Source organism: Neltuma alba, unplaced genomic scaffold (assembly GCF_004799145.2).
Source record: "Neltuma alba isolate B1F8T4 unplaced genomic scaffold, ASM479914v2 tig00012988_pilon, whole genome shotgun sequence".
NCBI classification, from domain to species: domain Eukaryota; kingdom Viridiplantae; phylum Streptophyta; class Magnoliopsida; order Fabales; family Fabaceae; genus Neltuma; species Neltuma alba.
The window spans coordinates 118,944-134,043 of NW_021637341.1; positions in this window are offsets into that span (position 1 = coordinate 118,944).

Here is a 15,100-nt window from a genome sequence, read left to right on the forward strand (position 1 = left end):
TGAATATCAGAGAGTGTCATTTAACAAAATACTGAATGACATTATTTCTGGGGAAGAGGATCACAGATTTGAATTCTTATTTGTCCTATACATATTAGTACCTTTCTATGTCCGTCATCTAGCTCAAAAGTGAGTAAGAAGCTGGTAAGAGTCATGTGTTCCATAATGGATAACTTTGGAAAGTATGATTGGACAATACATATTATGGAAGACATATGGAAAGAAATGGCCGACTTTTTGAAGCAGTATAGACAGGGTAATGATGGACAGGTGAGTAGCTCTATTGGTGGTTGCATATACTTGCTTCTAGTATGACTATTTTGTTTCTCACTGTGTTTAATTTATTGGCAATATGCACAATGTAATTGATGATGATATGTGGTATTGCAGCTTTTTTTTCGATGAGCATTTTAACCTTAGCCAAGGTACAAAGCGAGGCTCCACATTACTATCCAATACTAGACAGATGAAAAGATCAAAGAATTGGCGAGTACAGAGATGAAGAGCGTCAAGGGGATTTTGGTTGGTGAGAAAGGGAGTGATGTGTCTGGCAAAGACAAGAGAATAAATGTTGACTTTCTGGACCTAGTATATGTATGTTTGGTAGAGTAATATTGTTGGTGAAGTGAACTTGTTATTTGCAATAGTTATATTGTCATTTGATAAACTGAACTAGCTATATATAATACTTAAGTTGTGATTAGGTTAAGTGAACTTGTCATTTGCTATAATCGACATTGTTACTTGATAAACTTAACTTGTCAAATACAGTACCAAAGTTGTGATTGGGCAATGTGAACTTGTCATTCGCTAAAGTTTAGGTTTGGGTTGTTATTTTATAAACTTGTTATTAATTATACTTGAGTTGTGATGAGGTCAAGTGAACCTGTCATTTGCTATAGTGTGGTTGTTATTTGATACACTGAAGTTACTAATTATAAGACTAAAGTTGTGATGAGATAAAGTGAACATGCCATTTGTTATAGTATAGTTATTATTTGATGTGCCGAAGTTGCTAATTATAATTATGAAGTTGTGATTGGTTAAACTGAACTTGTCATTTGTTATAGTGAAGCTGTTATTTGATATACCAAAGTTGTTATTTATACTATTGATGAACTTGTTATTCACAACAGTTGTTTTCTGAAAAACCAAACTTGTTATATGTAATACTTAAGTTGTGATTGAGGGCAGTGAACTTATATTTTGGTGTTTGTTATATGTAATACTTAAGTTGTGATTGAGGGCAGTGAACTTATATTTTGGTGTAGTTAGCTTTTTATTTGATATACTGAAATTGCTATTTATGATAGTTTAGTTGTCACCGAATAAAATGAAATTGTCATTTACAATAGTGAGGTCATAATGTCATATAATTATTTTGTTACTTAATTAATAAACGTCATTTTCATGCAAGAGTTGAAGTAGTTACGTGCACGACTAATAAAGAGAATAGAAGAAAGCCATCAGATACTGATGAATATGGTAGATGAGGAGCTGTTAAAGGTACAAATTCTAAGAGAGAGAAATGGTAAGACAAAAGGAAAGGCTCCTACTGAGACACTCACATCAACTATCAGTGGCTCTAAAATTGATGATGAGTAGAGATAAAATGCTGGTGAGACTAGTAAAGCTATGCAGAAGAGTAATAGAGGGAGTGATGATCAGACAAGTGAGGAGAAGGATAATGAGAAGGATGACAGGGGGAGTGATGATGAGACAAGTGAGGAGGAGGAGAAGGAAAAGGATGATGGAGAGAGCGATCATGAAGATAGTCAAGAGAAGGATAAGGGACAGAGTGTAGAGAAGGATGAGGGACAGAGTGTAGAGAAGGATGATGGGGACAACGTAGGCAATGCTGATGGGGATGGTGATGAAATGGAGAAGGGAAGAGTAAAGATAAGGGTGATAGACCTGGTGGTGATAAGGACAATAATGAAATGGAGGGTGACATACTCGCGCCTAGTACCCCTATAAACCTATCATCCAATATTCAAAAGTGATAATGCAGAAGGTGACATAGCCATAACTGTATCCTCCTGGCAATTGTCAAATATGTTGACCCTGTTAAGAGTTAAACCCCCATCATAGTGGAACCTGCAATAGCAACTGAAGCTGTTCAACCACAGCAATAAGGAGATCTCCCAGGGTTCACATCAGCAAAATTAAGTCTCCTTGGTTAGAGTTGAAAGTACATATGAGGTTGAAAAGGCCTGCGAAGGATGAAGATATTTTCTTCACCATTACAGCTGAAGTGTGAAAGGTGATGAGGGCAACTAGTAAGTATTGTGATGCTAAACTTTTCTGATGGTGTTTTGTTACCACATATTAACATAACACATGCTAACTCACTTCAATGATTATCAGTCCTTTAATTAAAATGTATGATGAAGACATCACCCAACAATTACTACATTCTCTTAGGGGAAATAACAGAGTTAATAACAGGGTCATGTCATTGGTTTGTAAGGTTGTGGTGGATGAGCAACAGGCGGTAGAAGGGTAAGTAAGGAGGCATATTTTTTATGCAGACTTCATAGTGAGGTTTCTTCATTATTATAGTTGAAAGTATGGATACAGAAAATGAAATAGTTTAGTTTGTCGAATGATAAGTCTGGATAGGAAAGTTACAAGTTTGCAAAGGAAAATGACAAGTGTAGCATATAAAGTAACAAGACTGTATAGGCAAATAACTGTTTAAAGAAACTAATTGCAAAATGACAATTTCAATTTGTGTTTTTATCAGAAGGTAATGATCCATGACCCAACTCGATGGGACTTTAACTATCATGCATAACAAATAATTCCTAATTTTGTCAAGTATAATATAGGTGACTGTGACTTGATTATGGGTCCTGCACATGTTGGTGAGCACTAGCTTTGCTTTGCCCTTGAGCCCAACACTATGAAGTTCTATGTCCTAGATTCCATGCAAGGAACTGTTCAGCCTAAGAAGATCACAACTAAGAAGAAAGCTGTCACATATGACCCTCAAGAAATGGCCATCGCAAGATATGTAATGTCACATCCCAAAAATTTTCACCTGGCTATAAGGGATTAAAAATTGGGATGAGGGTCAATATAGGAACTAGAAGGGGAGATGAAACAACTTTTGATGTGAAACCCCGAGGAGGTCCGGGCTGGCATTTTCGTAAGTATCAGTCTAGGAAGGGCAAAACGAGAACATTTGAGAAAAATTCCAGAAAATCCCCAAAAAATGGGAAAGTGGAGAGTAGAGGTTTTGGAAACTCGGTTGAGGCCTGAAAGGTGAAATTTTGGTGAAAATGAATTATTACGGAATTTCCCATAAATAGAGGTTTTTCGGGAAATTACTTGGAAAATGAAGAAAAATAATTATTTTGATGAGTTAAAGGCCTCAATAAATTTGGGATATTGATGGAAAATTCATCTAAATATTTATTTGAATTTATAAAAAAAATTTTAGGCCTTGGAAGCTCAAGGATTAATTTTAGGGAATTTATTTTCCCGTAGTGACACCGATAAAGGCCTAACCGGGGAAAATTCAAAATAAATACCTAGAGGTGGTGAAAAATTCTGAAAATTTCCAGATCATATTCTCATATTAAAAGGTGAATTATCATGGAGATAAACGAATTTTTGGATGTCTGAAAAAATTATGAAATGTTACTAGTGAATAGTAACCGATAAAGTTTCTAATTGGTTTGAGATAGTGATTTGGTTTGTGGGCCATCTTTTTAGGCCAACCCAAACCATTTTTGAGGCCCAAAATGGACTTATTAAAGGTCTAATTTTGTGCACTTTCCAGATTCCACCATTTTATTAAATAAAATGTGAAATTAAGGGATATTTTTGTGGAAAAATCTAGAGAAATGCCACTTGTTCAAATCTGAATATTTTTCACACTTGATGGCTGCCACATAACCCCATTGAGCTGTCCTAATTCGTGCAAATCAAGAGGGAGAGGGCAGATGGAATTTTTCTATAAATACCCCTTGAAAATACATGAAAAATGTTAGAAATTTGGGAAAAATAAGGGGAAACTCTACCACTGTTCATCTAGCCACACTTGCACGAAATTTTGAGGTGTTTTAGGCAAGAAATCATCTGACCTACTTCAAGGAAACACTAAGGTATGTTCAAGCATCAATATCCCTAAGTTTTACATTGATTAAACAAGGATTTTTGCTTGGGAAAATACTGGAAAAATGCTGGAAAAATCTGAAAATTTCGGTTGAGATATGTGATGCTTAGGGAAGGATAGAAACCTTAATAATCAAGTGGGATAAGCAAGATTAAGTGGTGTATGGATTGATTTTTGGAAGAAAGCCAAGTTAGGGTTTTGGTTCTTCATTTTCGTTTTGCACTGTTCATGCAGAAGCAATTTGAGTTTGCTTGATTTGATGATTCCAATGGCTTTAAAACATGTTTTTGTGTAGGGATTTAATGTTGAAAGATGTTTAAAATCATTGGAATCAAAAATAGAATTTTTAGAAGCATATAGCACCCTATTCGGCCAAGTGAGGATCATGGGGAAGGAGTTTGAATTTTAAAAATCTGATTGCACCATTGGATTCCTCATGAAAAATTGTGTAGGATTGGGTCATGAGAAGTTTGATCCTAAAGGAGGAATCATTTTGTTGAAAATCAAAGATAAAGGAGGGAATTGTTAAGTTAATGTTAAAGTGTTAGAATCAAGTTGTTTTATGATTAATATGGCCTATGTTTATGCTTAGTTTAACAGGCATTAAGAGGAGGAATTAAGGAGAAGCATTGCTCCTTGGAGGAATTAAGTGGACAAGCTTTGCAAATATAGCTTTGAATTATAATTTGATTGTTTATCTTGCTTGTTTGTTGTAATTTGTTGTTGCTTGGATTTGGAGGAACTTTGTGGTGATCTTGACTGTCTGATTGACATTGGTTATGCTTTGGCCAAATGCTTTGTGGTATGTCAATGTGGATGATATGATGTTCCTCTCCTTGCCTGGTATTTGGCATGAATTCCTATGAGTTGGGAATGGTTTGGATTGCATGGACATGTCACAATTGAACTTGCATTGATTTACATGATAATTATAATTCATATGCTACTGGGATTTCTTTGAAATATCATTCCTCCTATGTCATTCTATACACTAATTAGGAAATGGACTAAGCATGGATCAAGGCAAGGAACTGGTATTGGAATAGTGGAGCAATATGTAATTAATGTTGTTATGTTATGTTGTGTAAGGTATCATTGAACTTTATGTAATGATAGTATCTAGTTATGGATGATGTTATGATGTGTATTATACTTTATTCTCATGCCCTAATGTTAGAGTTATGCATGGTACATTATGGAATGGATGTGAAAAAAGAGAAAGGGGTAATTAGGGGATAGAAATTCCCCAAAAAGTGCCAAAATTGTGGCACATAAAATAATGAGAAATTGTGAGAATCTGAGCGTGAAATTTGGCAGTCTAATAGATCTCATTTTTATCTTTAAATCAAGTGGTAATTCATCAAATTCGGAGTTGTGTGCTAAGAGTTATGCCCTTCCAAAGTTGGACAAAAATACCGGAAATTCGAAAATTTACCAAATGAACAGTATATTTTGACGAATTTCTTAGAATTATTTTGGATGGAATTGGACCTAATGATTATTTTTCCTCCACAAAACTCTTAGCCAGCTTTGTGTGAAAATTGGAACCACTTCGTTTCGATTTTTTTAGATTTAGTTGTGAATTTTTCATCCGAAAACGCTGCGAAACACGTTATATTGGTTCCAATTGACGTATAATGGGTTATAAAGAGAGGTGTGACATGTAAGAATCACCAGGGCATATTATATTGTGTTATTAGTGTCTAAAATTATAGTGATGTTGACGAATATATGACATATGGGTAGAGAGAAAGGTTCCATGACATTATCCGCATAGTTAGGAAAGATTTGATTGAGAAAATGCCAAACTTGGAAATTATGCTGCCTGATGTACCTCAACAGAGTAATTTGTGAGTATACACACACTACACATGTAATGTGTTGATTTCCTATATTTATTCAAGGAGGTTAAAGTAATAGTGGTGTAATGTCCAGGAGGGACTGTAGTGTGCATGTCCTAATATGTCTCACTGGCAAAAGGGCGATATGATTAACTTGGTGCTGAATTTGTTGTACATGGCAAAGTGGCAGCTTTTCAGCATGATCTCATGTGGTGATTGGTGAACCATGATAACAATGAATGGCGTGAGAATGCGCTAAATTTTATTCCACGTCCACAGAAGGGGCGAACATCCAAAAAAAAAAGGAGAAAGTCCCTATAGTGAATGAATTAGGGGAATGGAGGACATTGACTGTACATAATGTTACTGCATTATCATTATGTGTAGTAAACTTGTTGACTGGGCTTAACTGCTACCTATTAATCATAATTATGAAACGGTTAAATGACATTTCTACTTACATAATGCAAAGTATGTGTTCAAATGACACTATTTTCAATTTTTTATAATGAATGACAACATCAGTAGGCCAAATAACCACTCTAGAAAAGGAACTGATGAAATTTAATTTTTTGTGTTCAAATGATATATTTTTACTTTTCTTTAAGGAATGACAACATCAGTAGGCCAAATAACAACTCCAGAAAAGGAATTGATGAAGTTCAATTTTTTGTGTTCAAATGACACTATTTCCACTTTTCTTTAACGAATGACAATATCAGTAGGCAAAATAACAACTCCAGGAAAGAAATTGATGAAGTTCAATTTTTTGTGTTCAAATGACACTACTTCCACTTTTCTTTAACGAATGACAACATCAGTTGGCCAAATAACAAGTCCTGAAAAGGAATTGATGAAGTTTACTTTTTCCTGTTCAAATGACATAATTTTCACTTTTCTTTAATGATTGATAACATTAATATGCCAAATAACAACCTCGGTTAAGCAATTGACAACATCAGTATGCCAAAAAACCAGAGGTGCTTTGACAGCAACTTGATTTTGCTAACATCAAAATAACCAGTCTGCATTTACAACACAACCAAGGGAATTTACAGTAATACTATGTCAAATAACCACAAACCAGAGGTGCTTTGACAACAACTTGATTTTGCTGACATCAAAGTAACCAATTTACATTTACAACACAACCAAGGAAATTTACAGCAATACTATGTTAAATAACCACAAAGCAGAGGTGCTTTGATAGCAACCTGATTTTGCTGACATCAAACTAAATATCTACGTTTACAACACATGCAAGGGAATTTACAGCGATGCTTTGTCAATTAACCACAAACCAGAGGTGCCATGACAACAATTTGATTTTGCTGACATCAAACTAACTATCTACATTTACAACATAACTAAGGAAATTTACAACAATACTATATCAAATAACCACAAACCAAAGGTGCTTTGATAGCAACCTGATTTTGCTGACAGCAAACTAACTATCTACATTTACAATACAACTAAGGGAATTTATAGCAATACCATGTCAAATAACCACAAACTATAGGTGTTTTGACAGCAACTTGATTTTGCTAACATCAAAGTAATCAATCTAAATTTACAAAAATACTATGTCAAATAACCACAAACCAGAGGTGTTTTGACAGCAGTCTGATTTTGCTGACATCAAACTAAACATACGTGTTTACAACACAACCAAGGGAATTTATAGCAACACTATGTCAAATAACCATAAACCAGAGGTGCTTTGACAACAACCTAATTTTGCTGACATCAAACTAACTACCTACATTTACAACATAACCAAAGGAATTTACAGCAACACTATATCAAATAACCATAAACCAGAGGTGTTTTGACAGCAACCAAATTTTGCTAACATCAAACTAACTACCTACATTTACAACACAACCAAGGGAATTTATAACAATATTATATCAAATAACCACAAACCAAAGGTGGTTTGACAACAAGCCGATTTTACTAACATCAAACTAACCAGTTTGCATTTATAACACAACCAAGGGATTTTACATGAATACTATGTCAATTAACAAAAAGTCAGAGGTCCCTTGACAGTAACCAGATTTTGCAATAGTCAATGACAAAAGGACATTAATAATGTCTGTAAGCTTTATTTTCCCTTGTCACCAAACATATTACTTGCAAAAATAGCTGTGTAGCTATGCAAATCTACCAATGCCCTTCTCACCAAAAAAAATAAGGGTGGAGCATATATACACCAAAAAAATTAGTTGTCCCTTGTTGAAATTAACTTCAAGATGAGTTAGGGTTTTTGCAAGTCCTCCTTGTGTGTCCAAATTGGTGGCATCTGGTGTAATGGTAGGCTTTTTTTTGTTCTAGAATTGTGATTTTTGCCGTTTAGTCCTTGGTCTTTCAAGAGGCCTAGTTGTGTTTGGTGGTAAAAGTAGGGTTTGTTGAGCAAGATTCTCAAACATACAGTCATTTGGGTTAGGCATATCGATCGTCACCACTAAAACTATGCTCTTGCCATATATTTTCTCTTGTGCTGAAATTTTGTAACACTTTTCAACATATTTATATACATTTGCCCCCATAGTCTTAATGGTTGTACAAGCATGGCAGCATGGAATTCCTGACATTTGCCAACCAAGACAACTACATTGGTGTAAACCAAGGTCTACTCTTTAGTCTCTACTAAATGTATGTACACATAGTCTTCCACCTCTATAATTGTCACAACTCATATACCTACTGAAATACATACTTTCCATAACCTTTGCCTCGATTTTTGGCCCAACACAATTCCTTCACTTAGTCATTGCCACATATGTTGCATGCATCTTCCTTGCTATCTTCTCTTGATGCTCATGGATCATTTAGGCCACACTATGCTTTTTTTCCTTCACCATCCAAGCATTGAAAGACTCAGCTATATTGGTTATTATATTGTCCCATCTTTTAAATGGGAACTTGCTCATTGTCGACCTATTCACATCATCTTGATTGATAACCTAATCATGTAACTCGGGAGATATAGTTCTCAGCTATGCTATTATATGATCAAATTTATTATCAACCCTTGCATAAGCTACTCTATCAAGAACCTTTAATGCATCTTCTTTTGAACATTGGCTTGTCATTTTACCTCTGTTTACTTTCACTTGTTCAATGCTGAAGTTTTTCTTCATATGCCTACAACAATACGAATGCCTTTCACCCCCAAATATTGCTTGGATAGCTCTTATTATGAAATTGTGTTGGTCTGACACAATCGTCAGCTATACCGAACAAACAATTTCTTTAATTTTGTACAAAAACCAACTCTAGTAATCAAGATTCTCTTATTTCACCACTGCTATTGCAAAAGGCAACAAGTCATTATTTGTATTATATCCTAACGCTGAGAGTAGTATCCCCTTCTATAGACCACTTAAATGAGTTCCATCAACATATAATATAGCCCTTGCACCACCCAAAAAACCCTTAATACACAGACCATATACAATGAAAACTTGCTCAAATATATTACCAACAGCAGCCCATTCAGCAACTGTTTTATCATCAGTTTCCTTTAATCTTTGGCATATTCATGGTATGAACATTTAGTATTCTTCTGCTTTCCCATGTATGTGTTCCATTGCCTTTTCCTTTACTTTATAAGCTTGAAAATATATTAGCCTCACACCATACTCCCTTTCCAGTGTCTTCCTTATTTCGGTACGATGCTTTTCGATATGGTTGCTTATCTTCTCAAGTATTAGTGATGACGTCAACACAGCATTGCCACCATAAGTGATATCTAGATTGTCTTATGCTGAATGAATGTGTTCCGTAACGAATGTGGTCACCCGTAATAAAAGAGTATCCCTCTCAACAACATTTGCACATATCTTCCAAGGACACACTTCCACTTTACACCTCACATTCATCTTCTTCCTATTGTTTCTCACATAACTCGTTGCAAACTTCGGTGCAATACTAAACCTGTACACAACCTCCCTAAAAACTTCAGCATGTGGAATATATTACCCTACTCTTGCAAAAACTCCAACGCATTTCATGCAATTCAAATTACCCCTTATAATCCCTTCACTCTCTGAATTGTCACACAAGTTTCTCTGACTTAAACCCCCTCCTTCATATGTTAGGCATTCACCACCATTGTCAATACTGAGTGGCTTATAGTTATTACCAAGGTTCACCGCACCTTCAGTCATTTCTTCCGATAGCCCAAACAAATTCTTAATCCTGCAACCATAATAACAAGATTCAAATGGAAATTAACAACAACTCATTGGGAAATAACAACTTCCTACTGCAATAGACTTAAGCTTAATAACAAGATTTGTATTGGAAATAGCAACAATTTATTACCAAATAATAACTTTCTACTGTAACAAACTAAGCATAATAACAAGATTTGTATGGGAAATAGCAACAACTCATTACCCAATAACAACTTTCTACTGTAACAGCATAAGCATAATAACAAGATTTGTATGGGAAATATCAACAATTCATTAGCAAATAACAAATTTCTACTATAATAGATTAAGCAAAATAACAAGATTTGTATAATAATTAGCAACAAATTATTACCAAATTACAACTTCAGACTGCAACTTCATTACCTTAATACCAAGATTTATATCCAAATTTACAACAATTCATTACCAAATAACAACTTTCTACTGCTACACGATACACATAATAACAACATTTCTTTGGGTATTAATAATAATCCATTAGCGAATAATAACTATCAACTGCAAAAATTTAACCATTTATATTTCTCCGTCATTCCTACTCCACCTTCCTTTTGGTTCTCTTTTACTTCTATATACAAATAAGCACTACTATAATTACATCTAAACATATTGCAAATATCACCTTCATAATAAAAATCAATCAATGTGCTATCAGCAAACTTAACCATGTACTTAATCTCGCACCCTTTAGCATCATTGTCTATCCACTGTGATATTGTCCCTCTTAATTTATTGGCTGTTATCCCTTCTTTTATGCTGCATGCTCTCATACTCCCTCCAACATATTTAACTTCACCTTCACTATTTCTTTCAAAATACCCACCAATATGAAAAAAAAAAAACAAAACAAATCCTTCCAAGAGCTTGACCCATTGTTACGGTTCATTTTTCACGCTAACCTAGAACAACAGTTTACATATAATAAATATATCAGCTTCAGTGTACTCTTATTCAATCAAACGAATCGTTTGCATTTAGAAATCATAACCAACTACCTCTTCTCTTCCCCCCTTGACATTAGGGTTTTACAAGTTCGACATTCTAAATGACAAGATCTTCATTCCCTCCCCCTACTGCACCACATTATACTTCACACTCAAACTAACAATCATTACCCCCTTCAATATCCCCTCCCGTACTCTCCCATTCATGACATTGCTAACCCAAATCAATGGCAACCTGCACCATGAAAATCACAGGTCAACAATCTGACTACAAAGACAAAAATTTTGAACCTCAACCCAACCGAAATCTCCTCAAACAACATTATTCCATCATCAACTCCACTTCTCACTCCCTCCATACCTATCACCGAACGGCCCACAATGCCACTCACCATATTCAAGAACAAGAGGACATTCCTCGATCTTAAAGGGTAGAGAAGAAGAAGAGTTTACTTAGAAACATTACTTACGTGATTCTCAAGCCTATGCAACACCCAATCTTCTCCTCCAAGCTCCACTAATCAAATTCTTTGTCTTAGCCTTCATTAATGAAACTAATTTACTAAGGGGCAATTTCGTCTTTTCACCAACATTTGCTAATTGCAATTTGAGATGGGGTCCCTCTTGGCAATTTGGTTTATTCAGGTGACCTCCTTGCAATTTTGATAATTCAAATGTCTTTATTTGCTATTTTCCCTTAAAATTATATTGCAAATTCTAATATATAAATATAAATTTCATAATATAAATTACATATTTTAAATATATTAAATAAACAATTTTCTATTCATTATTTCATACATTCCATTTTATTCAAACAAAATTAAATTAAATATTATAAAAAAATATGAGCTAAAATAATTGCCTCTACTTCGTTATTAGAAATGATCTTAAAAATTATAATTATTTGAAAGGATCAAATATATTTAAAAATACTAAATTACTCCTTAACTACATCCCTAAATTTCCTCTAACTTATGCTCCATTACTGGATATTTTGAATGATTAAATTAGATAAATATTTGATTAAATAAATCTATTTGAAAATGTGAGTTTTTTATTTAAAACATTGCCTCTGCTTCGTTTTTCTCCTACTCCCAACTTCATATTTCAACCAACATCATATTTCAAATGTTCAATTTTAATTTATATATATTATTAAAGAATAATTATATTCCTTTCAGCCTCTAATTTTTATACTGTGAACAAAGGTTTCTGATGAGATATATACTTTGGCCAGCACATAAAGATAAATTTAGATTGAATAATGATAAGCTTATAATGAATGCACTTTTATAATTTTATATTAGGCATAACTCTTGAAAAAAGTTTTTATCTGGGGTACCGTTTAAGTGACCCAAAAAATATACTTATGATTGAAAACAAAAATAAATGTTAATAACTAGTTCAACCTAGTTATTGAAAAATTATAATTACTTAATATGACAAAAGATAAAATTAATTGAAGCTTTTGAACAAGCAAAAGCTACACCCTATAATTGAAAGCCTGAAGCCTCTCTTTAATGATAGATCATCCTTCATATTGTTTTTGTGTTTCTGTCATTTAAAAAAAAAACAAATAAACAAACAAACGCATGAAGCTTTCAACTTCATTTAGGTTTCAAAACCTGAAAATTATTAGGAGGTTATCATGATACGGAGGTGTGGTAAGAGAAAATATAGAAGATATCATCAGCGACAATTGACTGTTTTTAAATTTATATTTTATTATTTGGTCTCCCTAAATAATTATAATTTTTAAGATCCTCTTTAATAAATATTGCTTTTTCTATGTCCTATCTAATTTTCCAAAAAAATTAAAAAGAAACTCCTTTCTTTCATCATTATTAATCCCGTCATTAGTACTCTTTTTATTAGGAAAATTTTGGCACCACTTAGTGCTAGTTTTCATGGGCCAGATAGAAAACTAGACTAAGCTCACAACCAAACACTATCTAACTAGATACATATTTAATCTGATTATATATTTACTCAAACACTATCTGCTAAAAAAAAGATATATATGTTTAATCATATTATAAAAAATTTAACTACAATTTATTTTATATGAAAATTAATTATATATCTATATTTTTTAATTAAAAGAAAATCAACATGTAAAAATGACTAAATATAAAATTCTTATCCATCATTTAGCAAAATACATACAAAAATTTAAGGGAAAAAATTTAATCAAGAGAATGTACTTTAGTCAGAAGAAAAATCAAGCTTCAAGTTGCGATAAAACGTATACAATATTTGCAAGACCGCACATACCACCAACTTCACTGAACAAAAGTGTGGAAGGCGAAAGAATGAAAGAAGCTGAAGAACTTGAAAAGTAATGAGAAGAAAGGAAGATTTGAGTGGAAAATTGCACACATTATATACATAGTAATGAAATATACACTATGCACTCACATGCCAAAAAAATACTTGCTAGGCATGAGCTAAGGACAATTTGAATGACTACTCCCTACGCCCCTATACTGATGAGAATATCTAATGAAGGAAATTAACTATGTCTATGAGCAGTAGCTCTGCGTGTGGTTGAAAGACAAAAAGCACGTGGAGTCTAGTCAAAAACAAAAGAAAAAAGCACATGGAGTTTATGGGGAAAGGTGTAGGTAGAAGACAAATCGATTCACTTTTTTGAGGAAAGTCCCACTAAACTCGTTCTTGGTCTGACCAAGTTCTGTTGTTTTGAGACGTGGGTCTCACTGAACTCATTTTCGATCAGAACGAGTTCTATACAAATTTAAACTCGATCATGGTCTGAACGATTTTCAGGTATAGCATTTCAGTAAATATTTTTTATCTTATCATATTTGAGTAAATTTGTTTACTATTTATCACATTTGGATAAAAAACCGTACCAAATTGTTTGGTCTCAATTATATAACAACCTCAATATTTTTCCATAGTAATCTATATTAATATATACATATTTTTGCATTATAAATATGAGTAATACACATTGACTACCTATTTGTTTTATTTAAATTACAAAAATGTTCTCTCTATTTTGAAAATGTATTTCTTAAAATTAAGATATATATTTCACAAACTACCTTTGTATGTTTAGGATTTTATTCCTATCTATCCAAAGTTAACCATTAAGTTTGAATTTCAAACTTTTATTTTGATCAAAATATCCTTCCTTAACATAAACATTTTTTGAAGATTTATATCTATAAAAAATTAATTTTTGATACAACAAAAAATAATTATAATACATATTTTTCAAACTTTTTAATGTTATAAAAATTATTTATTTTGATTATATTATAGAATTATATAATTTTAATTCTTCATAACATATTAAAACTTATTTATTTAGGTTTCTTTTAAATGACTAAATATTTTAAATTCATATTCTTTTACCATATAATACAAATCATACAAGTTTGGGTCATTATAGAAATCATTTAAATTTATCATTTAAAATTTTTCAATAAAAATTTTGTTGCAAACGTTTGTAACATATTTGATTGATTATATATTTGTTTTCTGGTCCAAAAAAAATTATACATTTGTTTAAAAAAATTTTGGCCAAAAAAAAAATTTGTTTAAAAAATTAAATAAATTTTCATTTAATTTTTTATGTTTATATTAACTAAATTACTTAATGTTCTGTCCTAATATGATAAAATCATTAAACAAATAACTATTTGTAAAAGTAAAAAATAAAATTCACATAAAGAGCCAAAAAACTTAAATTCTTCAAAATAGTTTTAACCAAAATTTAAGATTCAGTATTATAAAAAGCAAATTAGTAAATAAAAAATACTTGAACCCAAATTTTAATTAAACTTAACAAATGGACTTAAATATATGTTTTTAAAATAAAGAGAGAATCCGTGTAATTAGGACAAAATAGAAAGGAGGTTAAAGTATTTGACTCTATAAATATGTATTTCATTATTACAAATACAACCAAAATTTTGATCAATACCACTAAGA